This window comes from Geotrypetes seraphini, chromosome 2 (assembly GCF_902459505.1).
Source record: "Geotrypetes seraphini chromosome 2, aGeoSer1.1, whole genome shotgun sequence".
In the NCBI taxonomy this organism is placed as follows: Eukaryota; Metazoa; Chordata; class Amphibia; order Gymnophiona; family Dermophiidae; genus Geotrypetes; species Geotrypetes seraphini.
This window is the reverse complement of record NC_047085.1, coordinates 133,716,028-133,741,047: the sequence shown is the minus strand read 5'-3', so window position 1 is coordinate 133,741,047 and position 25,020 is coordinate 133,716,028.

Below are 25,020 nucleotides of genomic sequence, written 5' to 3'. Positions count from 1 at the left end.
GTAATATGGTAAATGACAGCAGATAAGACCTGAATTCTCCATCCAGTCTGCCCTGTAATTGCATGCATTACAAATTCACAAATTAAAATGTCTTTTTTCTTTATTTCTGGGCCATAGGCTTTAGAAGTCCGCCTGGCACTGTCCTTAGGTTCCAACTACTGGCCATTGGAACTCATTCCAGCCTATCCAAACAATCTCATCATTTGTGGGATTCAGACAGTGAAAGTCTGTCCAGCACCATACTCTTGTTCCAAATTGCTGGGGTTCCTGTTGAAGCCTTCCCAAGCCTATCCTAAACCAAACTGCGATAAACAGGACACAGATCGTGCAAGTCTGCCCAGTAATGGCCTTCATTCTTCAATTTTTACCATTCATTTTCTAATTAGAAATGTTCTATGTTCATCCCACTTTTTTATGAATTCTGTCACGTTTTCCTCTCCATCACCTCCCTCGGAAGGGCATTCCAGGCATCAACTACCCTCTCCGTGAAAAAAATTTTTTTTTAACATTACTCTTAAGTCTACCAATCCGGAACCTCAATTTTTTACCTAGTTTTACTGATTTCCGTTCTCTGCAAAAGACTTGGTTCTATATCGTGTTTCTCCAACAATAAGACCTACCCCGAAAATAAGCCCTAGTCCTGGGATTCACTGGCAGCAACTATTCAATCCACCCCCCGCCCCCTGCCTCAGCTGCCCCCACTGCATAGCCAAACCCCTGCTGACCCTCCATCCTTCCATGCTTCAGCCTTGTCCATCGGGGACTTCACTCTGCCACGTTACTGATGATCAGTAATGCAGCAGATTGAATTCCCCGATGGACAAGGCTGAAACAACCTGCTTAGAGTGCTGCCGGCCTGACGCTACTTTGGATGAAGGTAGGGCTCGCTCGCGGTCGGTGGGGAGGGAAGAATGGAGGGTCAGCAGGGTTTCAGCTATGCAGTGGGAGACCGGGGGGGTGCCTAAGGGTTCTGCTGCAGAGGGGATGGGAGGGAGGGAATGAAGGATAGAAGCTGGGCAAGGGTTATTCTGTACGAGGGATAGGAGAGTGGGAAGGATAGAAGCTGGGCAAGGGTTATGCTGCACGAGGGATGGGAGGGATGGAAGGATAGAAGCTGGGCAAACTTCTGCTGCCCAGGGGATGGGAGGGAGGAGAAGAAAGATGCTGCACATGTGGGGGAGAGAAAGGAAAGAGGAAGAATTGGGGTGAAGGAGAGGAAGGGAGAGATGATCATGTGCATACTCCGAAAATAAGACCTAGTGCGTTTTTGGGCCCAAAATCAATATAAGACACTGTCTTATTGTGGGGGAAATACTGTATTAATACCTTTCAAGTATTTAAACATCTATATCAAATCACCACTGCCCCTCCTCTTCTCTAGAATATACATGTTCAGGTCTTACAGTCTCTTCGCATGCATCTTTTGGTACGAAACTCCTACCATTTTTGTCACCTTTTTCTGGACCACTTCAAGTGTGATGTGTGCAAAATCTCACCAAACTGGAATGAATATATAGGAAGTTGGTGGCCACCGCCACTACCATCTTGAAGCATAGATAGAAGTATGCTGGGGTGTCTGAATTGGTTAGTATATATTTTTGTTTCTTTTTCTGTGAAATTCAGTATTTAAAAAGAGTTAATTTGTATTTTGTCTTACTTTTTTCTTGGTTTATTTATCTTTACACATCCAGGGAGGGTGGGGGGTTGGGTGGTTGGGAGGAATTATTGATAATGATATTTTAGGTAACTTGGTTTCATTTTATATTATTTACTTGGTTCTTATGTTATTACTATATGCAAAATAATGTAATTATTGAAGGATAGTTCTGTTATCTATATAGATATTAGTGTTATGACTGAATGCAATAATATACTGTTCTTTTATTTATATAGCACTGTTCTTGTTTAAAAATCAATACAGAATGATTTTTTTTTTAAGAGTTAATTTGGGGGTATGTTGTAGGGGAAGCTCCTTGAGACAGCATTAAGGCACCCTCTTATTAAACTGCCCTAGCAGTTTTTAGCACCGGGAGCTGCGCTGAATGTCTCGCGCTGCTCCCGATGCTCATAGGAACTCTATGAGCATAGGGAACAGCGCAGGGCATTCAGGGCTGCTCCCCGCGCTAAAAACTGCTAGTGCAGTTTAATAAAAGGGGGTGCAAGTGAAATGTAGATTTATGTCGGAGTCCCCAATGATGAGTACTACTTGATTGAATGCATTATTTCAAGAATGTTTCTGATGCTGATGATACAGTCATATTTATTGACTGATGAAGAGGCTGGCTTCAAAAATGCTCATAAAATACTGGAAGTGAGAGTTATGAGTGAAGCCGCTGGGGTCTGCCATATTTAGATCTCTGTATGTATGGTTTGTGGGGCATTAGAAAAAAATATTTTATTTTGCTTTTTCCGTTTGTGAACCTTTTTCACTTGTAAAACTTTGTAGATTTATATCTTGTACACATTGCCCTTAAAGCTAACTCTTTTGAGCAGTCTGCCCTTGGAATCTCAGGCTCATACCAGAAGCAAAGAAGAGTAAAAATGATTTGCCCAGCTTTCTTGATTCTCAGCCCAATGCTGTAGAGCAGGCAAGTTACCCAGCTCCAAGAGGGAGACTTTTGATCGGTACTGTTTTTCAATTTACGAATGTATCCTAATTCAGTGCTCTAGCTCCAGAAAAAAGGAGAACGGATTAAAAAATCTGGGATTTCTGGAGCTATATGATAACCCTAATTCTTCTAGGGAGGTGAAATAATGGTGGTGGAGAGGGTCCCTGATGGGAGACCCCACAAATATATGTCTGCATAGGGACCAATATAATGTTAATCCGGCCCTGCTTTTCACTCTTATCATTTCTGATTCCCTTTGCAGCTAATGGTTGCAGGTCACAGTGTCCCTTTCCTTTGTGTTTTCTTCTAAGTAATTATGACTCATTGTATTGTACAAGATAACCCCTCTTGTGCCTGTGTTTGTATATCCTCGCTTTTGCTTTCTTGGGTCCTGCTCTTCTATTACATGTGTTCTGGTTCTTTTTATTGTATTTTTGCTCCCTGCTTTTAAAATTTGTAAACAGCTTAGATTTTTTATTTGCAGTATATCAAATATAAATGAACTATTAATGTAATAAATATTAGGTTTAGATGAAGATAAGAGAAATTGTTGATTAGATTCTAGTCATTATAGTGTGTTGAAGCACCTTGGTATTAAAAATTGCTCTGGCCCTAAACAAAGGGATAGTTGCATGGGAGAATCCAGCTAGTTTTTTTTTTTTTTAAGGAAAATGTTTACACTTATCTAGATGTGCTCTCTGATGTAGTAAATGATTTGTTCCAGTTAGCTGTCCTATTTTTTTTTTCTGAGGTGGCAATACATTTTAGAATTCTCCAGATTGCTCCCAGGGGTAATAAAAAAAAAAAAAAAGTCATTTCATAGTTACATCAAGAGAATCTCAAAAACAGAAAATTACCTAGTAGTATCCACATATAATAAGAAAAATAAAGCAATCACAATAAATAAAAAAATAATTGCTGCCAGGGATTCAGGATACAGATACCACATGGAAGAGTAGAATAGCAACAAATAATCAGAGTAGCAAACTTATCTTAAACATTTTATTGCCCTATTAATCTTTAACACCCATGGGTATCTCTAATGAGGTCACCACTCCATTGTCTAAGAAAAAAAACCTGAGAGGGTTCAAAGTAAATAAATATCTTATGTTCAAGCTTGATAACATGCTTACAAGGATAACATACTGTAAACTAGCATCATGAGAAAACATCTCCTGGCAAGGAACTGCTCCTTTATTTCCTGGGTCTTTTCATAAACATTAGGAAAAATCATGACCATCTCCCAAGAGAGTCTTATGTTGTTGATGCAAATAGATGCCCTTGTCTTGAGCAAATGCTAAAGATATCAAAAGTGCCACTTGCTTAATTACCCCATTCCAGCTAAATTTAAGCTGCTGCTTGAAAAATCAACAGTTATTTCTACTTGTTGCCTCACAATCTTCTTCCATGAAAAGGTAATGGGATTTGTATACTGCTTTTTCTATGTAGTTTACACAATCAAAGTGGGTCCCATATTTTAGACAGGTACTCATTTTGTAACTGGGCCAATGAAGTGTTACGTGTCTTGCCCAGAGTCACAAGGAACTACAGTGGGAATTAAACTTAGAATCTCAGGGTGCTGAGGCATCTGTTCCAACCACTTTGCCACTCTTCTATTCCATGAAAAAAAGACTCGTAAATATTATTAATAATAATAATAACAGCTTATATACCGCAATACCTTGAAGTTCTATGCGGTTTACAAAGATTAAGCAAAGGTACAAATTGATTGACTTTAAGAGGGGAGGAAGAAAAAGGGTTAATAAGACAGGGAATCCATTTTTGAGGAGAGAGTAATCAATAGAACAAGTTAATCGCTATAGAGGGGAGAGAGAAGAGAGGATCAGTTGTCTAGATACTTTAGGAACAGGTGTGTTTTCAGACGTTTCCTAAATTCTTCATATGTAGTGGGCGAAAGCAATTGTTCTAGGTCTTTACCCCATGATGCTGCTTGGTTCGAGAGAAGATGTTCATGGTGTTATTAAGAAAGGGCATAGTGGAATCTGGAAACGTCAACATTTTTCTCAGATACTAGTTTAATATATCCCGGTTTAAATGTCTGGAAGCATTTTCAAGGTGTTCTATTTTCCTATGTACCACCATTTTATTTAGAGCCAAGAACCCCTAGACTGCTTTAACATGGGTGAGATAGTCTGTTATTAAGAAAGACATGGGGGAAGCCACTGCTTGCCCTGGATAGGTAGCATGGAATGTTTCTACTCCTTGGGTTTTGGCAAGGTACTAGGGACCTGGATTGGCCACCGTGAGACCAGGCTACTGGGCTTGATGGATCATTGGACTGACCCAGTAGGGCTATTCTTATGTTCTTATGTAATCTTTACCCAGTTCTTTAATCTTCAGGAGCTAAAGGCACAGAAGGCTAAAAGAACATATGAACTAAAATTACACACTGAGTGAAGAAATAGTTTATCTGGTTTGTTTTAAATCTACTTCTTGGTAGAAACATAGAAACATAGAAATAGACAGCAGATAAGGGCCACGGCCCATCAAGTCTGCCCACTCTAATGACCCTCCCTATTTATCTTTGCGGATAGATCCCACATGTCTATCCCATCTGGTCTTAAAATCTGGCACGCTGCTGGCCTCAATAACCTGGAGTGGAAGACTATTCCAGCGATCAACCACCCTTTCAGTGAAGAAGAACTTCCTAGTGTCATCGTGCAGTTTCCCGCCCCTGATTTTCCACGGATGCCTTGTTGCCGCGGGACCCTTGAAAAAGAAGATATCTTCCTCCACCTCGATGCGGCCCATGAGATACTTGAATGTCTCGATCATATCTCCCCTCTCTCTACGTTCCTCGAGTGAGTAGAGCTGCAACTTCCCTAACCGCTCTTCGTATGGGAGCTCCTTAAGTCCCGAGACCATCCTGGTGGCCATTCTCTGGACCGATTCCAGTCTCAGCACATCCTTGCAGTAATGCGGCCTCCAGAATTGCACACAGTACTCCAGGTGCGGTCTCACCATGGATCTATACAGTGGCATAATGACTTCCAGTTTATGGCTGACGAAACTCCTGCGTATGCAACCTATGATTTGCCTTGCTTTGGATGAAGCTTGCTCCACTTGGTTTGCAGATTTCATGTCTTCCATGGTAGGTTTATTGTATGCGCCCATGTCTAGTATTTTTGAAAAGAGTGTCTTGAGTCTGAATCTTTAGAATTGTTAAAATACTGTAGCAAAACCTGAACAGATGTGAAACAATACTGCCAACCAAATGGACTGCAATGTGATTACAGATGCTTTGATCAAATAAGGCACACGCAAAACAGCTGAAGATCCCCCAGAAAAGCCTTTCCTCTAGCATCCCTCCAGTAGTTCCATGTCAGCAAGTCTGGAAGTCAACAATTCCTCCATCTTTAGCTCTCTATTAGGATTTGCCCCTCTGAATGAGGAGAGAAAACTTTGTTTCCAAGTTCAGTTCTTCAGTCTTCTCAGCTCTTGCAAGACTCCCAGGAACTGGCTTTACCCCCACTGGCAGTGGTACTGACAGACTCTGCTATCCTGGTGAGCCAATCATTGTCTGGGTGCTCACACACATGGAGGCAGAATGGACTTGTGACAATAAGGGTAAGCTTTCATGAATTCCTCATGGTAAGCTGGCTAGATCTTGTGGTGCAGGAGGGGGGATCCTGAATCTGACTCTTGTGGTTAGGAATAGTACATGCAAACAATCACCACAATAAACAGATTACAGAGAAAAAAAGAAGTCAGACCAGACAAAGGACATGAGACACTGCAGTCCAATCACTATATTGGATCCAATAGAAGATACTTTTATAAAGATTATTTTGGGTGTACGAGGAGGTGCTGAAAAGTTCTCAGCCCAACCAAGAAGAGAATGACGTGAATATGGTTCAATGATCTGAAACAAAGTCAAAACGTAGAATTTTGTTTCTGCAAATTGGCACTTAACAAAATAAGGTAACACTCTTCAGCTACAGTGGCAAAATAATTTAGGAAGTTGGTTGGTTGGGCTGAGAACTTTTCAGCACCCCTCCCCCCATACAAGGCTAGAAATTACATTACATTATGGCAGATACATGCTTACGTTGTAGGTTATGTGGCTCACACTATTTCATAAAAGGGGGAAATATGCGTCCATTAGGTGCAGGCACATCTTGGTCTATAGAGAACAAGGGTATATTCTCGATAACGAATGGCATGTACTGGGTCTAACACATAAATAGGTACATGGCATTTTATATCAGGGCATACATATGTCATTAAACATGGGCTACACTTTTACATCCGATATAAACATATTTACCACAGGAGTAACTTATCTACTGGGACTTAGGGCTCCTTTTACAAAGGTGCGCTAAAATGCCACGCGCGCTAGCTGCTACCGCCTCCTTTTAAGCAGGCGGTACTTTTTCAGCTAGCGCGCGCTAATCCTTGTGCATGCGTTAAAAAAACACTCGCGCACCTTCGTAAAAGGAGCCCTTCGTGTGAATCAATAGTTAGTGCTGGAGTGTTGTTGTTTCTCTTCTTTGTCCTCTTGCTCATCTTAACCTTTCTTCTCATTCTGCTTTTTTAAACTGTTGTTCTGTTCTCTGAACTAAACTAAACTAAACTAAACCTTAAATTTATATACCGCATCATCTCCACGGAAGTAGAGCTCGGCACGGTTTACAAGAACTTAAAAATGAGAAAGGGTAGGAAAAGGTTTACATAAGTTTATAAATCGAGTGGAAAAGTAAGGGAAAATAAATTACATGTTAGAGAAGAGCCAGGTTTTTAGTTGCTTGCGGAATAAATGGAGGGAGCTCAGGTTCCGCAGCGGGATAGTAAGGTCATTCCAGAGACCTGTGATTTTGAAAAGAAGTGATTTTCCCAGTTTACCTCCTCATTCAGAGGGGCAAATCCTAATAGAGAGCTAAAGATGGAGGAATTGTTGACTTCCTTCCTTGGCCTTTTCTTTGTCTGAACCTCGGGATGTAGCGGTGGAGCAGTCTCTGCACATGGCTATGTCTTCTTGTGTGACTGTGTTGCTAATGCTGAATAGGATTTCTGGAATGAGTGCTGTGAATAAGAGGTTCCTTTCTATTCTGGCTCAGAGTGAGGAGAGGCAACAGAGGCTGCCTAAAAACCAGGACCATGTTCTTGGGTTTGTCTGAGGATCAATGCCAAACAGGTTTAGGTTTGATAAGGGGACAATTTTATACCTACTCTATAACACAATTTAGATGTTCAGCTGCAACCTCATCTTTAAGAGAATATGCTATGCCAGGGTGTCTGAAGTAGGGTTACCAGATTTTTCTGGCATAAAGTTGGGGTGGCATAAAGTTGGATACAGTAGGTTTTAGGTGAGTTATAGAAGACTCACAATACAATATATGGGGATTATGGTGAGATGTGTACCTGGGACCTTTTATGTAACATTCATTGCAGTGCCTTTTAGGGTGCCCCACTGCTCTGATGGGTTGTCTATGTGGCAAGACTGCTAAGAATACTGGCCCCTCCTACATCCCAATGGTTTGTTCTGTGCATTTTTCATTTGAGCGTGTTTATTTTTGAAAATGGTCAAAAAAAGATAGACACACTAGGGGCAAATATGTCTAGATATAGTCATTTTTGAGGAAAAAAAAACAACCCAATAGATATTTTGCAGTTTCAAAAATGACCATTTTCTCTACCCGATTTTTGGATTCACTTCCTAAAACATCTAAACTCAAATTTAGATGCTATATTGAAAAATGCCCCTCCAAACCTTCTTTACTCTGGCCCACTCTTTGCTTGCAGGAAATGAAAAGGCATACATAATAGGAGATGCATGTATATTGACATAATAATAATAATAGTTTATATACCGCAATACCGTTAAGTTCTATGCGGTTTACAGAAGATTAGTGGAGTACAAGTTGAGTTGATGTATAAGTTGAGCTAACTTAAGGGATGTGGGAACAATGGAGAGAAAGGGCAAGAGAGGGGAAGGAGGGAAGTGGGTCAGCTGTCTAGGTATTTCAGGAATAGGTGAGTTTTGAGGCGTTTCCTGAATACCTCATAAGTGGTGGGCAATAGGAGTTGTTCTAGGTCTTTACCCCATAGAGCAGCCTGATGTGAGAGAAGATGCTCATGGTGTTTTTTTAGTTTGCATCCTCTAACCAGGGGAGAAACGAAGTGCGAGTGGGAGCTTCTCTTGTGTTTGTTGGCTGAGAAGGAGAATAGGTCAGTGATGTATTTAGGGGTTAGACCGTAGAAAACTTTAAAACAGAGGCAGGCGAACTTAAACTTTACACGAGCTTCCATCGGCAGCCAGTGTAGCTGTTTGAAGTATGGCGTCACGTGATCGAACTTCTTTAGACCGAAGATTAGTCTGACCACAGTGTTTTGCATTAGTTGTAATTGTCGCATATTCTTTTGGGGGATTGCTAAGTAGGCGATGTTACAGTAGTTGAGTTGACTTAATACGAGGGATTGTACCAAGATTCTGAAGGCAGAGTTATCAAAGTATACTTTAATGGATTTAAGTTTCCAGAGGGTGAAAAAACTCTTTTTGATTAGGGAGTCCGCCTGATCTTTCATGGTGAGGCATTGGCCAGAGTTACACCCAGTATTTTAATGGTGGGCTGTATGGGGTAGTTATGTTTGTTGATGTCTAGTGGGGTTTTGGTGTCAAGAGGGTGCGGTGAAGCGACAAAGAATTTTGTCTTCTCAGTATTGAGCTTGTATTTAGAGAATGACACGGGGAAAAAATCTGTCCCCGTCACCGCCCCGTCACCGGCCCACCATCCTCTGCACCGCCCCATCACCGCCGATCCCTTCACCGCCCCGTCACCGTCACCGCCATCCCTTTCACCGCCCCATCACCGCCACTGCCATCCCATTCACCGCCCCGTCACCGTCCCCGCTGCATCCATATAAGCCTTTTTCCTTTCACTCCCTCCTTCCAATTTGAGCCAGGAACACTAGCGATCGCACGGTCCCCGCGGCCACTACCTGCCTGCCCGGTCGATCCTGGTGTTTGGCCGGCTCTCTCCCTTCTCCTCACCTTGGTTTGTGGGTTTTCTTTTTCGGCAACCTGCGCGCTTTCCCAGGGAGCTGCACACGCGCGGCTGCTCAGTGTTCGATCTTCTGCTCTGCTGCAACTTCCTGTTTCCGGTTGCGTCAGAGCAGAAGATCGAGGCTGAGCAGCGGCGGGTGTGCGCGGCTCTCTGGTAGCGTGCGGGTCGCCGTGGAGGAGGATCTGCGGACTGGGGTGAGGAGAGGGGAGAGAGCTGGCTGGACACAGGAATCGATTGGGCGGGCGGGTGTGAGCTGCGGGGACCGCGCGATCCTTCATGCCTCACTGCGGGGGACAAGACCATTCACCGCCCCGCGGGCAGTGAATGGCCTTGTCCCCGTCGCCGCAGCGACTGCTAGTTTTCTTCCCCGTTTTCGGCGGGTGACCCGCGGCTAAAATGCGGTGGCTGCGGGTAAACCGCCACCGTGTCATTCTCTACTTGTATTGACATCACACTAGTAACTGATTTGCACATGATCTGCTAGGAGCAAAGTGAGAACATATGTACAATAGCAGCCTGCTATGAGCACCCCGGCTAAGAGTGTTTTCCACGAGCCTCCAAGGGCCATCTCCCTACCCCCTGCCTTTCTGCAGAGGTCCACAGTTGTATTGACGCCTTGTTTCCTTTTGGCTTTTATGTTTGCTTTTTCTGTTCCCATCTAAATCTTTTATGATCTGCTGCAGGACTCCTTAGATATCCAACTCCAGCAACTCAACTAGAAATGAGACAGAAATAGCAGCAAGATAAGGAACAGGACTCAAAAAACAAACAGGGACTCCTGCAGCACTATCTGGTTCCGAGCTCTTATTGCTCTTTCAAAGCCATCTCATCCCCACCAAAAAATTGCCTTGCCACAGGCTTATTTTACCCCAAGCAGCCTCAGCCACACCACAGAGAAGGATCAGAGGCCTGCTCCTGGGCCTTCCTTCTGCCGAGTACCTCCTTGATGTAACTTCTGGTTTCGCAGAGGGGAATTGCTGACTTCCAGGCTAGTTGACATGGAATTGCAGGAAGGATGCAGGAATTGCAAGAAGGCCTTTCTGGGGGATCTTCAGTTTTTTTTGTCTGTGCTTTATTTGATCAAAGCATCTATAATCACATTGCAGTCCATTTGGATAGCAGTATTGTTTCACATCTGTTCAGGTTCTACTCTATTGAAGATTTTGGTATCATCCGCAAAGAGGCAAATCTTACCTGATAGTCCTTCAGCAATATTGCTTATAAAAATGTGAAACAGAACAGGCCCAAGAACAGAACTTTGAGAAACATCACTGGTAGCATCCCTTTCCTCAGAGCAATCTCCATTGACCACTACTCTCTGTCGTCTTCCACTCAACCAATTTCTGACCCAGCCCATCACTTTGGGGCCCATCTAGAGGGCACTCAGTTTATTTATTAAGACGTCTGTGTAGAACACTGTCAAAGATTTTGCTAAAATCTAAATACACCACATCTAGTGCACTCCCTCTATCCAATTCTCTGGTCATCCAGTCAAAGAAATTGATCAGATTTGTTGCCTCCGGTCCTATAATCCACCAGAGTCCAGAAACTTCATCATTCTCTGGTTTAAAAGTGTTTCTATTAATTTATTACCACAGAAATCAGACTTACCGGCCTGTAATTCCCTACTTCTTTCTTACTTCCAATAATGATGTACATTACACTGAAAACTAAAGGAACAAAAGGAAGCAGAAAGATACTATCCAAACCTGCATAAAGGCCTCAAAAAAGGAATGTCTTAAGTTTTATCTAAAATGCAAATAATAAATATCTAGATGAGACTCAAGAGGAAAGTTGTTCCACAATGACAGGCAATTTTGAATGTGTACTAAAGCAAATGATTTAACCAGGAGTCTTAATTGATTAGATTTATTGAAAAAGAAAAGCAAATGTAAATTTCCATTGGCTGAATTATTTGACTTATCAAGAAATTTATAGGCAACATTATTAGACTAGGCCCATTTTACAGAAACATTGGAACACATTAGACGTAATCTATTATTCAGTAATTTCTATTGAAGATATATTGTCATCTTGTTTTATACAGCACCACAAGGTATATGCAGTGTTTTATAGGGACACATAAGAGAGAGTTCTTGCTTCTTGGAGCTTCCAGTCTAATCAATACATGTTGAAAAAAAAAAATCCAAGGCCAGGGCAATTTTATAAACTGGTGTCTAGAGATACGCAACAACACCCCCCCCCCCCCAAAAAAAAAATAAACAAACCCCAACAAACAAAAAACCCTCTGCAGACCATACAAAGGGAACACTGTAAAAGTCTGGAGAAGTGCATTACTTATTTGCATCAAAATCACCATTAATTGACAAACAGGCACATATATATATATATATATATATATATATATATATACTATAAGGGAGCACTTAAGTGTCATAGTGCTAGTGGCATAGCGAGGATAAGTGGTGCCCAGGGCGGTGGCATCCCTTCACGCCCTCTTCTCCACCCCACTCCTTCCCACCCCTCTGCTGCATGCACACCCTCTTCCCTTCCCCCAAACCTTTTCAATTTTCCAGGTGATGGCAACAGCACACACTTGCTGCCCGCATCATGTTGGCTATCCCTCTGATGTCACTTCCTAGGCGTGGGGCCAGGAAGTGACATCAGAGAGAGGTGACACCGACCCAGGCAGCAAGTTCGCAATGCTGCTCGCACAGGAAAAAGGGAAGGGGTGCACGCGCATGGCAGGGGGGCGGAGAGGAGGATGGGTGCCAGTGCCCTTTACAAAGACTTTGCCCTGGGCAAATTGCCCTCCCCCCGCACCCATTTTACTATGCCATTGTATAGCGCCTAACTGCAAGGGAGCAAACACATGGGCAGAGAATGGGTATGTCTCCCAGTTATGTGCGTAGTTTATAGAATATTATGAACTACATGAATCGCTTGACACACTAAGGGCACCTTTTACTAAGGTGTGCCACATTGCCGCGCGCGCTACACGCTAACGCCTCCATAGAGCTTGCGTTAGCATCTTCCATTTAGCACGGGGTTGTAGTGCATGCTAAAAACGCTAGCGCACCTTAGTAAAAGGAGCCCTTAGGCTCCCTACTTTGTTACCGCCATTGACATGGCATAAAAGGGAGCAGCTAAACACAGTTGCACCAATATAGACATATGCTAGTATTGTTAAAAATACTACACTCCAAAGTAATGAGGCTACCAAATACTAGGCCAGGGGTAGGCAATTCCGATCCTTGAGAGCCAAAGGTAGGTCAGGTTTTCAGGATATCCACAATAAATATGCATGAGATAGGTTTGTATCTCAAGGAGGCAGTGCATGCAAATCCATCTGATATATAGTATATTCATTGTGGATATCCTGAAAACCTGACCTGCTTGTAGCTCTCAAGGACTGAAATTGCCTATCCCTGTACTAGGCAATCACTATTATAAACAATATAGCTTTAAGAGCGCAACGAGATCCAGAGTGCCCTCCTATCTACTATTGTCATATCTGAGCTTGTTGAGGATCTTCAGACTGCTGTTATGGCGAATAGCTCACAAGGCTCCATTCTGATCCTTTGTAAGCTTTTATACTCCAGCTTAATGTTTAATTTATTATTTTCTTATTTAAATATTTCATGTGTCCAACTTAAATTCTTCTTATATTAATTGACTTAGCTTTCTGATGCAGCACACCCCTCCCGACGTGATCCCGTTTCAACCTCTTCTTCAGGATCGGGGTGGTAATAGTCCATAAACTAGTGGTAATAAACCTGCCCAGTCAAAGTAGAGAAGGCTGCCGCGTTTGATCAAACAATCTGAAGATCCTCAACAAGCTCAGATATGACAATAGTAGATAGGAGGGCACTCTGGATCTCGTTGCGCTCATAAAGCTGTATTGTTTAATAGTATTCTGTTAAAGAATCTTGGTGCCATTGTTGCTACGTACAAGGCCTAGGGACACCTAAACTACAATTTCAATTTATAGAATTGCCCCATTAGAGTTTAAAGAAAATATTCTTTTTCATGGAGAGCCTGGTGGAGATGAAAACAGTGATGGAATTCGAAGGGCTGTGGGATGAACACAGGATCTCTAATTAGAAAATGAATTGCATAAGAAAAGTCAAAGAACAAAAGGGGGGTCCAGTGAAGCAAACAACAAAAGAAAACTTAGTCTTCTTGTTACTTAAACTTTGGCTCCTTGAGATGCTACAGTTTATCATGGCTCTGCAAGGAATAGAATAGCCAGTGGTGAATATACTATCGCTGATCTTATAGGCTGTGGAACAAAGCAGAAGAGGCTACTGTGGCTTATGGCCTTCAGAAATTTCTTTCTCCAAAGCTCCATTTTTTTGTGGCTTAGACCAAGGCTAGTTCTCAAATACCACTGTATACCTGAACATTGGGTCTGGCATAGAGCAAGAACACATCTAACAGCAGTGTAGGGAAATGTCATCTTATTCTTATGTTTTCAGTACAGGAACCAACATGCTGGAATACGCTATCATTGGAAATGAGACACTACAAATGTGGGTCAGTTTAAAGAAGGGGTTAAAGACCACATTGTTTGTACATACTTTTAAGGTTGGAGGTGGCTCTTTTAGATGTTGGTTTTTTTTTCAGTCTTTGTCGTAGATTTATTTTAATTTTATTTATTTATTAAAAAATGTATATACCGCATATTGACTATATGGTTTATAAATTACATAAAAATCAACTTAAGCTCAATATACAAACAATAGTAAAACAGATAACAACAGGTGTAATACAGGAAGGCATTAATAATTAGATGCATTTTTAACAGGTTCTTGAAATTCATCCTCCCCACAATATCACAAAATTCCAGGGTGAAGGTGATTTTTTGGGGGAAAGGGCGGGTTCTGGGGTATGCTGATTTGATTTTTATGTTTTGCTACATTGATGTGTTTTTTGTGTTTGTTATGTTTTTGTGATTTTATTATGTATGTTATTTTGTAATTTGCATAGAATTGTTGGGTATGTAGAATATAAAGTTTTAAATAAATAAAAATAAATAAGATGCCAGAATTTATTCAGTCAATCCAGGGATCTCAAAGTCCCTCCTTGAGGGCCGCAATCCTGTCGGGTTTTCAGGATTTCCCCAATGAATATGCATTGAAAGCAGTGCATGCACATAGATCTCATGCATATTCATTGAGGAAATCCTGAAAACCGGACTGGATTGCAGCCCTCAAGGAGGGACTTTGAGACCCCTGAGTCAATCCGATGATGCAAAATCTCATAATAATATCAAAATCCTATGTACTTTAAAAGTTGGAGACCTGACACAGTCTGTGTCTTCCACAGGGGTCCAGAATTCTGAGTCTAAAGCAGAGAACTCCTGAACTTATGAAGATAAAATATGGTGCTAAAAATCAAAAAACAAAACCAAAGGTCACCAAGAACTACCCATAAAGAAAAAACAATATGGACTAGAGGCCAACTAAACCCTGAAGAATTCTGGTCCCATTATAACCCAACACCCATCACAGACCCAAACCCCAACTTCATTCCAAGTTGGAATAACTTCAGCATCCAGGTTCTAAACGACCTGGCTCCACTGAAACCCTGCAAGAAAAAACACCGCTCATCTGCCAACTGGTTTGATGCCAATCTTCTAGCTCTGAAACGAGAAGTGCGCAAACTAGAAAGAATTTGGTGCAAATCCGGCACAAACACTGACAGATATTCCTGGCGCATAAAAGTTATTGAATACAAAAGAATGATCAAAGAGAAACGCTCCAAATATTACGCCCAATCAATCAATACCCCATCCCTGAACAGCAATAAACTCTTCAGACTAGTCAACTCCTTATTTGACATCAACTCATATAAAAGCTCCCCCACAGACCTTCCACCCTCACCAACAAACCTAGCCAACTACTTTGCCAAAAAAATTCATAACTTAAAAACCTCTCTTGCAACAACAAACATCAGCCCACTAACCAACCTACCTGCCCCAAACAATGAAGGTTCAACCGCCGACATGACTTGGAATCGCTTTGAAAACCCAGGATTGGAACCTATTTCTCGAGCTATACTCTAAATATTCCAAATCCAACTGCCTACTAGATAACTACCCACCCTCCATCATGAAAATAGCTCCCCCCCCTTCAAAGTGAGCTCTTCAACTGGGTCACTCTCTGCCTGTCCACCGGCTACTTCCCGCTGGAACTAGGCCACATCCTCATATCTCCAACTATCAAAAACCCCAAAGAACCACTCTCCACAGCTACCAACTACAGACCCATTGCCAACATACCCTTCTTCCTCAAAATCATGGAAGGCCTTGTCAACCGGGACCTCATGTCATACCTTGAGAAGTTCGACATCCTTCATGACTCCCAGTCTGGATTCCGCACTAACTACAGTACGGAAACTGTCCTAGCGTCACTAACAGACTACCTCCTCCAACTACTTTCCCAGGGAAACAGCGCTCTGCTACTCCAGTTCGACCTCAGTAGTGCCTTTGACCTGGTAGACCATGACATTCTGCTTAGTTGCCTCGATTCTATAGGCATTTCGGGACAGGTACTAACTTTGCTCACAGGCTTCTTAAAAAACTGCACCTACCAAGTCCACAATGAGGGAACCTACTCCCATACCTGGGCCAATCCCTGTGGAGTTCCTCAAGGCTCCTCTCTATCACCTTCCCTATTCAATATCTACATGGCTTCACTGGGACACATGCTATCTGCCCAAAAGCTGAAATCCTATATTTATGCAGATGACATTACAATTTTCATCCCCATCTCCTCACTGTCACAAGAAACAGAACAGCACATCTCTTCAGTACTCACCATGGTCGAACACTGGACCACCCGGTTCAAACTAAAACTAAATCCAGAAAAGACTAAACTCTTCCTTGCAAGTCCCAACCACAAATTAACTACCACCACCGTACAACTCAACGGTCTAACCTACCCTATCAACCCTACCATCAAAATCCTTGGAGTCATATCCTAGACCGCTGCCTGACCTTCGAAGATCACACCAATGCTCAGGTCAAAAAATGCTTTTACACCCTCTGGAAACTCCGTACCATCAAACATTACTTTGACTTCCCCTCCTTCAGACTGCTGGTCCAATCCCTAATCTTAAGCACCCTGGATTACTGTAATATCATATATTGGGCTCCTACAAGAAAACCATCAAACGTCTGAGACTCATTCAAAACACTGCTGTCCGCCTAATCTATGGACTCAAAAAGTCAGACCATATCAGCCCTTACTACAGAAAACTTCACTGATTGCCAATAGAAGCGAGAGTCATCTTCAAATTCGCCTGCCTCTGCTTCAAAACCTTAACTGGCTTGTCCCCGATATATCTGTCTCACCACTTTGCGTTCCCAGGCACCAATCGAATGCACAATGCCTTTCTGTTTGCTTACCCATCCCCAAAGGGATGCACTTACAAAAGATTCCTTAATAGAACTCTCTCATTCCAAGCTGGCAGATGGACAGATTGCCTGACCACCCTCATCTCATCTGCCCCATCTTACTCATCCTTCAGGAAATCTCTCAAATCTTACCTCTATGATAAATTTCTCGAACCCCTCCCCCCGAATAACCAAACTCTACCAGAAAAACCAGAATGTAACTATCTTTGCATAGTAATCCATTTCAACCACATTATGCAGTCTCTTGCATCGTATCCTGTTCTATAAGTCTCTCGCACTGTATTTTCACTGTATAAATATCTCTGCTGTATATGTACAGGCTCTTAAATTGAAAATCTGCTTTGTATCTTTGCTATATAAACACCCATGCTGAATATGTACAATCCCCTGCATTGTAAACTGCTCTCAACTGCATAGTACATTCCCTCGCATTGTATCTTCGCTGTGTATGTACAGTCTCTTGCATTGTAAACCGCTCTGAACTGTTTGTGGTATTGCAGTATACAAAAATAAAGTTATTATTATTATTATTGTGGTGAGAGAGCTCAAAGCGAGTGCACTTGAATTGTATAAAAAAAGTAAAACTTAAATGACTGTATGCAGTGGTGTACCAAGGGGGGGGGCGGTCCGCCCCGGGTGCACAGCAGGCCACACTCCCTATTCTGTCGCCTTTCCTTAACCAGCAGCAGCGGCAGTAAACAGGGGTGTCCGCGGGTGCTCACTGGCGTTGCTCAGCTTCTGGCCGGCTCCCTTGCTGAAAGCTGCGGGCGTCCGTTCCTCACGTGATCCGCGGCCATGTTGAAAGCGTTCTCTCTGACGTCAGAGAGAAGGCTTCCGACGCAGCTGCTGATCGGTGAGTTGTAGATGCCCGTGGCTTTCAGCAGGGGAACCGGCCAGACATGTTGGGCAGGAAAAGGGGGGAGGGTAGAAATGCTGGGCAGGGAAGGGGGAGGGTAGAAATGCTGCACATTGAAGGGGGAGGGTAGAAATACTGCAAAGGCAAGAGGGGAGAAATGCTGCAAAGGCAAGGGGGGGAGAAATGCTGCAAAGGCAAGGGGGGGAGACATGCTGCAAAGGCAAGGGGGGAGACATGCTGCAAAGGCAAGGGGGGAGACATGCTGCAAAGGCAAAGGGGGGAGACATGCTGCTGCTGCTGCACAGGGAAGGGGGGAGGATAGAAATACTGCACAGGGAAGGGGGGGAGGGTAGAAATGCTGCTAAGGCAAGGGGGGAGACATGCTGCTGCTCAGGGAAAGGGGGAGAAATGCTGCACAGGCAAAGGGGAGAGAAATGCTACTGCTGCACATGCAAGGGGGGAAGAAATGCTGCACAGGCAAGGGGGGGAAATGCTGCTGCTGCTGCTGAACAGGGAAGGTGGGGGGAGAAATGCTTCTGCTGCACAGGGAAGGGGGAGAGAAATGCTGCAGCTGCAGCACCCATTTGGGGAGAGAGAGGGAAGGAGGGAGAAGGAAGACAAGGGAGAGGAACCAGAGATGCCAAGTCCATGGAAGGGAGGGAAAGGAAAAAGAAAAAAGGAGATACCAGACCATGGAGGGGGAAGAAGAGATGCCATGGCATGAGGGAAGGGAAGGAGGTAGAGATACTACACTATGGTGTGGAGTGGGAAGGAAGGAAGGAAAGGAGAAGAGAAGAGAAAGAGAGAGATGCCAAAGCATAGGGGAGGGGGTGGAGACAGAAAAATGGAGAGAGGGGTGAAGCTGAAATGAATCATATGCAAAGGAGAGATATACCCCAGATATACATTTTATTGAAGGGACATAGAAAGAGGGAAGATGCCATATGGAAGAGAGAGAGGGTGGACAGTAGATGAAAAGGGGCAGAGAGAGTGTGGGCAGTAGATGGAAGGGGTAGAGAGAGAGGGCAGATGTTGCATGGAAGGGTGAGAGGACAAATGCTGTATAGAAAGAAGAGAGCAAAAAGAAGATGATTAAAGCAGAAACGACAAAAGGTAGAAAGATTTTTTGTTGCTTTACTTAGAATCAAGTAGTATTGTAACTGTATTGATAAAAGTTTATAAATAGGAAATGGAAATAAGGCAATTTTTTGGACTAAACCCCTTTCCTCAGGACAGGATACCATAACAGCAGTATACTGTACTGTTCTGAAGAAATATTTGTCCTCTGAAAGCTAATTGAAAAATGGATTAGTCCAATAAAATGGTATTTTCTTATTTCTCATTATTTGTTTTATTTTTATTTGTTAATTTGTAAAATGGTGATTGTTATGTATCAGTTTTTTCAAATTTACATCTACTGTCTTTATATTTTGCACTGTATTAAGGGACGACCAGGGAAGAAAAGGGTACATCAAGGAAGATAAACAAATCGCAGACAAACTAAATTCCTTCTTTGCGTCTGTCTTTACGAAGGAAGACACCTCAACAATACCTGAAGCAGAGAAAGTGTTTCCAGGAGAAATAGAGGACAGCCTCACCACAGTTGAAGTGGACTTAGACCAGATATACTATCAGATCGACAAACTTAAAAGTGACAAATCCCCTGGACCGGATGGAATTCACCCGAGAGTCTTAAAGGAATTGAAGGTTGAAATCGGAGAGTTATTGCACAAACTTGCAAACCTGACAATCAGAACTGGACAGATACCGGACGACTGGAGGATAGCGAACGTCACGCCAATTTTCAAAAAAGGATCGAGAGGGGAACCGGGCAACTATAGGCCTGTGAGTCTTACGTCGGTCCCCGGCAAGATGGTTGAAGCACTGATCAAGGATAGCATAGTCCGGCACTTGGACGCACACGACTTGATGAAACCCAGTCAACATGGATTCAGGAAAGGGAAATCATGTTTGACGAATTTACTCCAATTTTTTGAGACCGTAAACGAGCAAATTGATAGTGGGAAGCCTGTGGACATAATATACTTGGACTTCCAGAAAGCGTTCGACAAAGTTCCACACGAATGACTTCTCAGGAAACTACAAAGCCATGGCATAGAGGGAGATATACAAAGATGGATAGGCAAATGGCTGGAAAACCGAAAGCAGAGAGTGGGCATAAATGGGAAGTTCTCCGACTGGGAGAAAGTGACTAGTGGTGTACCCCAGGGCTCGGTACTTGGGCCGATCCTTTTTAATATTTATATCAATGACCTGGAGGAAGGAACATCCAGTGAGATCATCAAGTTTGCAGACGATACAAAACTATGCCGGGCAATCAGATCGCAGGAGGATAGAGAGAAACTCCAGAGCGACTTGTGTCGGTTAGAAACATGGGCGGAGAAATGGCAGATGAAGTTCAATGTGGAGAAATGCAAGGTAATGCATTTAGGCAATAAAAATAAGGAATACGAGTATACAATGTCAGGTGCAACTCTGGGGAAGAGTGAAAAAGAAAGGGACCTGGGTGTACTGATAGATAGGACCCTGAAGCCGTCGGCACAATGCGCGGCAGCGGCAAAGAAGGCAAATAGAATGTTGGGTGGGCATGATAAAGAAAGGAATCTCGAGTAGATCGGAGAAAGTTATAATGCCGCTTTATAGGGCAATGGTCAGACCACACTTGGAATACTGCGTCCAACATTGGTCTCCCTACCTAAAGAAGGATATAAAACTGCTGGAGAGGGTGCAGAGACGAGCAACAAAACTGGTGAAGGGTATGGAGAGACTGGAATATGAGGATAGACTTATAACACTAGGATTGTTCTCCCTTGAGAAAAGGAGAATGCGTGGGGATATGATCGAGACCTTCAAAATACTGAAAGGAATCGACAAAATAGAGCAGAGAAGATTATTTACACTGTCCAATTTGACACGGACTAGAGGACATGTAATGAAGCTAAGGGGGGACAGGTTCAGGACTAATGTCAGGAAGTTCTGCTTCACTCAGAGAGTGGTTGACACCTGGAATGCCCTCCCAGAGGAGATTATTGCGGAATCGACCGTCCTAGGCTTCAAGAGCAAACTAGATGCATATCTCCTTAAGAGAGGCATATAAAGATATGGTGGACTATAAATTACGCCAGATGTACACCTGGCGGGGCCTCCGCGTGTGCGGATCGCCGGACTTGATGGACCGAAGGTCTGATCCGGAGATGGCAGTTCTTATGTTCTTATATGTCACTGTTTTGTAGTGTTGTGGTGTTGCATTGTATGCAGAGTCTGGTTTCTTGGCGGTTCAGTTTAACTTTTGTCTACATATTTCTATTTTTAGTTTGTGATTATTCCATATTGGGCGAGGGTGTATCTCTGTTCTGTGTGTATGAAAAGGACATAGTTTTCAGTTAGCATTGACTGTACAAAATCAAGTGACTGTGCAGGATCTGGCTTGTTTAGTTTTACTATGTGTGTGTTGGTGTTCTAGTGCTCATTGCAGTATTTAAGATGCTGCCTTTTCCTAGGTACACTCTTGTTGTGTTATATGTGGATTGTTACTAAAAGTCATATTTTTTATATAGATGAGGGGGTGTCAAAAAATGATGGGCCCCGGGTGTCACATATGCTAGGTACGCCACTGGCTGTATGTGTGTTTGATGCTTAGATGGCAACTCTGGCTGTAAAGAACTAGGGGTTCCCTTTACTAAGGTGCGCTAGCGATTTTAGCGCGCGCGCTAGATGCTAATGCCTCCTTAGAGCTTGAGTTAGTATTTTTCATTTAGCGCATGGTTTGCACGCGCTAATTTTCAGCGCTCTAAAAATGCTGAGAAGTGAGAGAACAGAAATAGAAAGAAATGTGAGCTATTTTGCCTGCATTAATCAGGGTCTTCTGAAGCAGTTGATTGCGAAACGTGTCAGGACCTGACTCTGAGACCCATTTGTACTTATTCACACGATTACATGCAGTTAAGTTTGGAATTTTTTACTTTTTGATGTGGTGAATTGACGTTTTGTCTTTCCATTTAAATATATTAAGTAATTTGATAAAAAGCACTTTATACACTCACTGTTGTGCAATGATTGAGAACTGAGCCTTTTTCAAAGGTGGGCTTTCTAGTTCACTGAAAGAGTGTTTTTACCTTGTAACGGTTCTCTGAGCACAATATAAGTGTGATTTAGTATGTGAATATTTTGTTATATGCACAGAGTGTATTTACTTGGTCTATGTAAAGAACTAAGGTCAGCACTGGGCAGACTTGTACAGTCTGGGTCCTCTATATGGCAATTCAGTTTAGGATGAGCTAGAGAGGGCTTTGTTGGAAACTCCAGTAATTTGGAACACAAGGAGAATGCTGGGCATACTTTTACAGTCTATGTCCTGCAAATGACAAAATGGTTTGGATAGGCTGGAGTTGCCTTCAATGGCAACTCCAGTAGATGGAACTAGAGAGTTGCACGGGGACAGAAATCCCACCCGTCCCCACCCATCTCCGCCAAAGTCCCACCCGTCCCCACCCGTTCCCGTGAGGAATCCCCTCCGTCCCCACAAGTCCCTGTGAGGAATCCCCTACGTCCCCGCCCATCCCTATAAACTTCAGAAATAGTTATTTCAGTTAATTATGCTACTGAATTAAAGGCTTTGGTAGAAGCCCATTTAAAAATAAGCAAAAAGACTTTATTAATTTGGAAATATTAATTGGGAAGAATACATACTTTGTAAACGGATTTCTACAAGAGCCTCTAATGTTTATAAATTTTTATCAACACAACTAATATACTACTTTATCCTAAAGCAAAAAAAAAAAAAAAAAAAAAAGAATTTTTTTCCTACCTTTGTTGCCTGGTTTCTGCTTTCCTTATGTTCTCATTCAATTCCTTCCATCCACTGTCTCTCTTCTCTCTGCGTCTTCCATTTGCTCTGTTACTGTGCCTCTCCCTTTCTCCCCCCCTTCCAAATTGGTCTGGCACCCATCTTCTTCCCTCCGCTCCCCCATAGTCTGGCATCTTTGTCTTCTTCCCTGCCAGTGTCTTCTCCCCATTCTCTCTTCCCCATTTCCTTTCAGCGTCCTTCTCCCCCCATCTTCCCCATGTCCTGTCAGCATCCTTCTCCCCCCTCTGACTTCCACATGTGCTTTCAGTGTCCTTCTCCCCCCTCCATCTTCCCCATGTCCTTTCAGCGTCCTTCTCCCCCTCTGTCTTCCCCATGTACTTTCAGCGTCCTTCTCCCCCCTCCCGTCTTCCCCATGTGCTTTCAGCGTCCTTCTCCAGCTCTTTGTCTTCCCCATGTGCTTTCAGCGTCCTTCTCCCCCTCTGTCTTTCCCATGTCCTTTCAGCGTCCTTCCCCCCTCTGTCTTCCCCATGTACTTTCAGCGTCCTTCTCCCCCCTCCCGTCTTCCCCATGTGCTTTCAGCGTCCTTCTCCCTCCTCTGTCTTCCCCATGTGCTTTCAGTGTCCTTCTCCCCCTCTGTCTTTCCCATGTCCTTTCAGCGTCCTTCCCCCCTCTGTCTTCCCCATGTACTTTCAGCGTCCTTCTCCCCCTCCCGTCTTCCCCATGTGCTTTCAGCGTCCTTCTCCAGCCCTTTGTCTTCCCCATGTGCTTTCAGCGTCCTTCTCCCCCTCCCGTCTTCCCCATGTCCTTTCAGCGTCCTTCTCCACCCCTTTGTCTTCCCCAGTGTTTTCAGTGTCCTTCTCTCCCCTCAGTTTTACCCATTTCCCTTAAGCGTCTTTTCTTCTCCACTCCACCTTTCCTGCCTTTCTCCCTCCCTGCCCCTTACCTTTGTGGCGCTTCCCCACCTGACTGACAACAGAACAGGCCCGGTCCGACAAACCTCCCTGCCCTGTAGCCACAAATCTAAATTACCTTCTTACAGCAGCTGGAGTATTGAAGCTGCTGTAAGAAGGTAATTTAGATTTGCGGCTACAGGGCAGGGGGGTTTGTCAGCCGGGCCTGTTGTCGGTAGGTCGGGGGAAGCGCCACAAAGGTAAGGGGACCTGACCGGCTGTGCACACTCCCCCCCCATGGCTGCACCCGGGGTGGACCGCCCCCCCCCCCTTTGGTACGCCACTGCCTTTTCCCTACCTGCCCTGCCGCACAGAGCCGACCGGAAATCTTCCCGATGTCAGCGCTTTGCTTAAGCCCTCCCTTCGACGTCAGCGCTGACGTCGGGGAAGACTTCCGATTGGCTATGTGTGCGCAGCAGGGCAGGCAGGAAATGGAAGACGAGCCTCGCTGCAGGACAGGTAGGAAAATCAGATGAGCCTCGCGGCATTGAACCCCGTGGGATCCCCGAGAGCACGAGGGGCATCCCCATGGGATCCCCATGACCCTAGGGGGCGTCCCCACAGGATCCCCGTGACCCGAAGGGGGAACCCGCGGGTTCCCCAAGGGTCCCACGGGATTCCCGTCGTCCCCGTTCCCGTGCAGCTCTCTAGTTGGAACATAAGGGCAGTGTGGGTGGATTTCTACAATCTTAAGACCCAGGAATGCCAAAGAACGACAATTTAATTATGAATTGATAAAGAATGTGACTGCTGAGCAGACTTGTCTCCTTTTACAAAACCGCAATAGAGATTTCTACTTGGGCAGGTTAGGTAAATGCTCTGATATTCAGGAATTCTATTAGCATTGGAGCATTTACCTCACAGCCCAGAAACCTCTACCACAACTTTGTATATGTTACTATATAAATAGGGAAGCTATGGTTGGCAGCATAAACTATGTGGGTAATAGATAAGGATTCTATTCTTAGCTGTTTATTTTCCAGTTAATTAAGTAGTGTCGTTTTTGTTGAATTTATCTGTACTTCTGTGGCACTGATTCCTCTGGTGGTTACCTTTTCCAATATATATATATATATATGTGCAGCTGATGAGGAGGATCATGGCAGTCATGAGGAGAAGAGAGAGAAACTATTGAGGGTAGTGATGTTTTTCCAATGTATATTGAATAAACACCTACTTTATTTTATATTTTGTTTTTGATTGAGAATGTTTTATCCATGTTTATTGGTTGCAAACTAAAATTAAAAGCCCTAGTAATTAATAGGGTTAGCTGAAGAAGTGAAAGCGTTGACTTAGCAATGCTTCCCGTAGGAGTCAACTTTTCAAAATTATTGGTGGTGCCCAATATCCTCCCTCCCCCGGCCACCACCA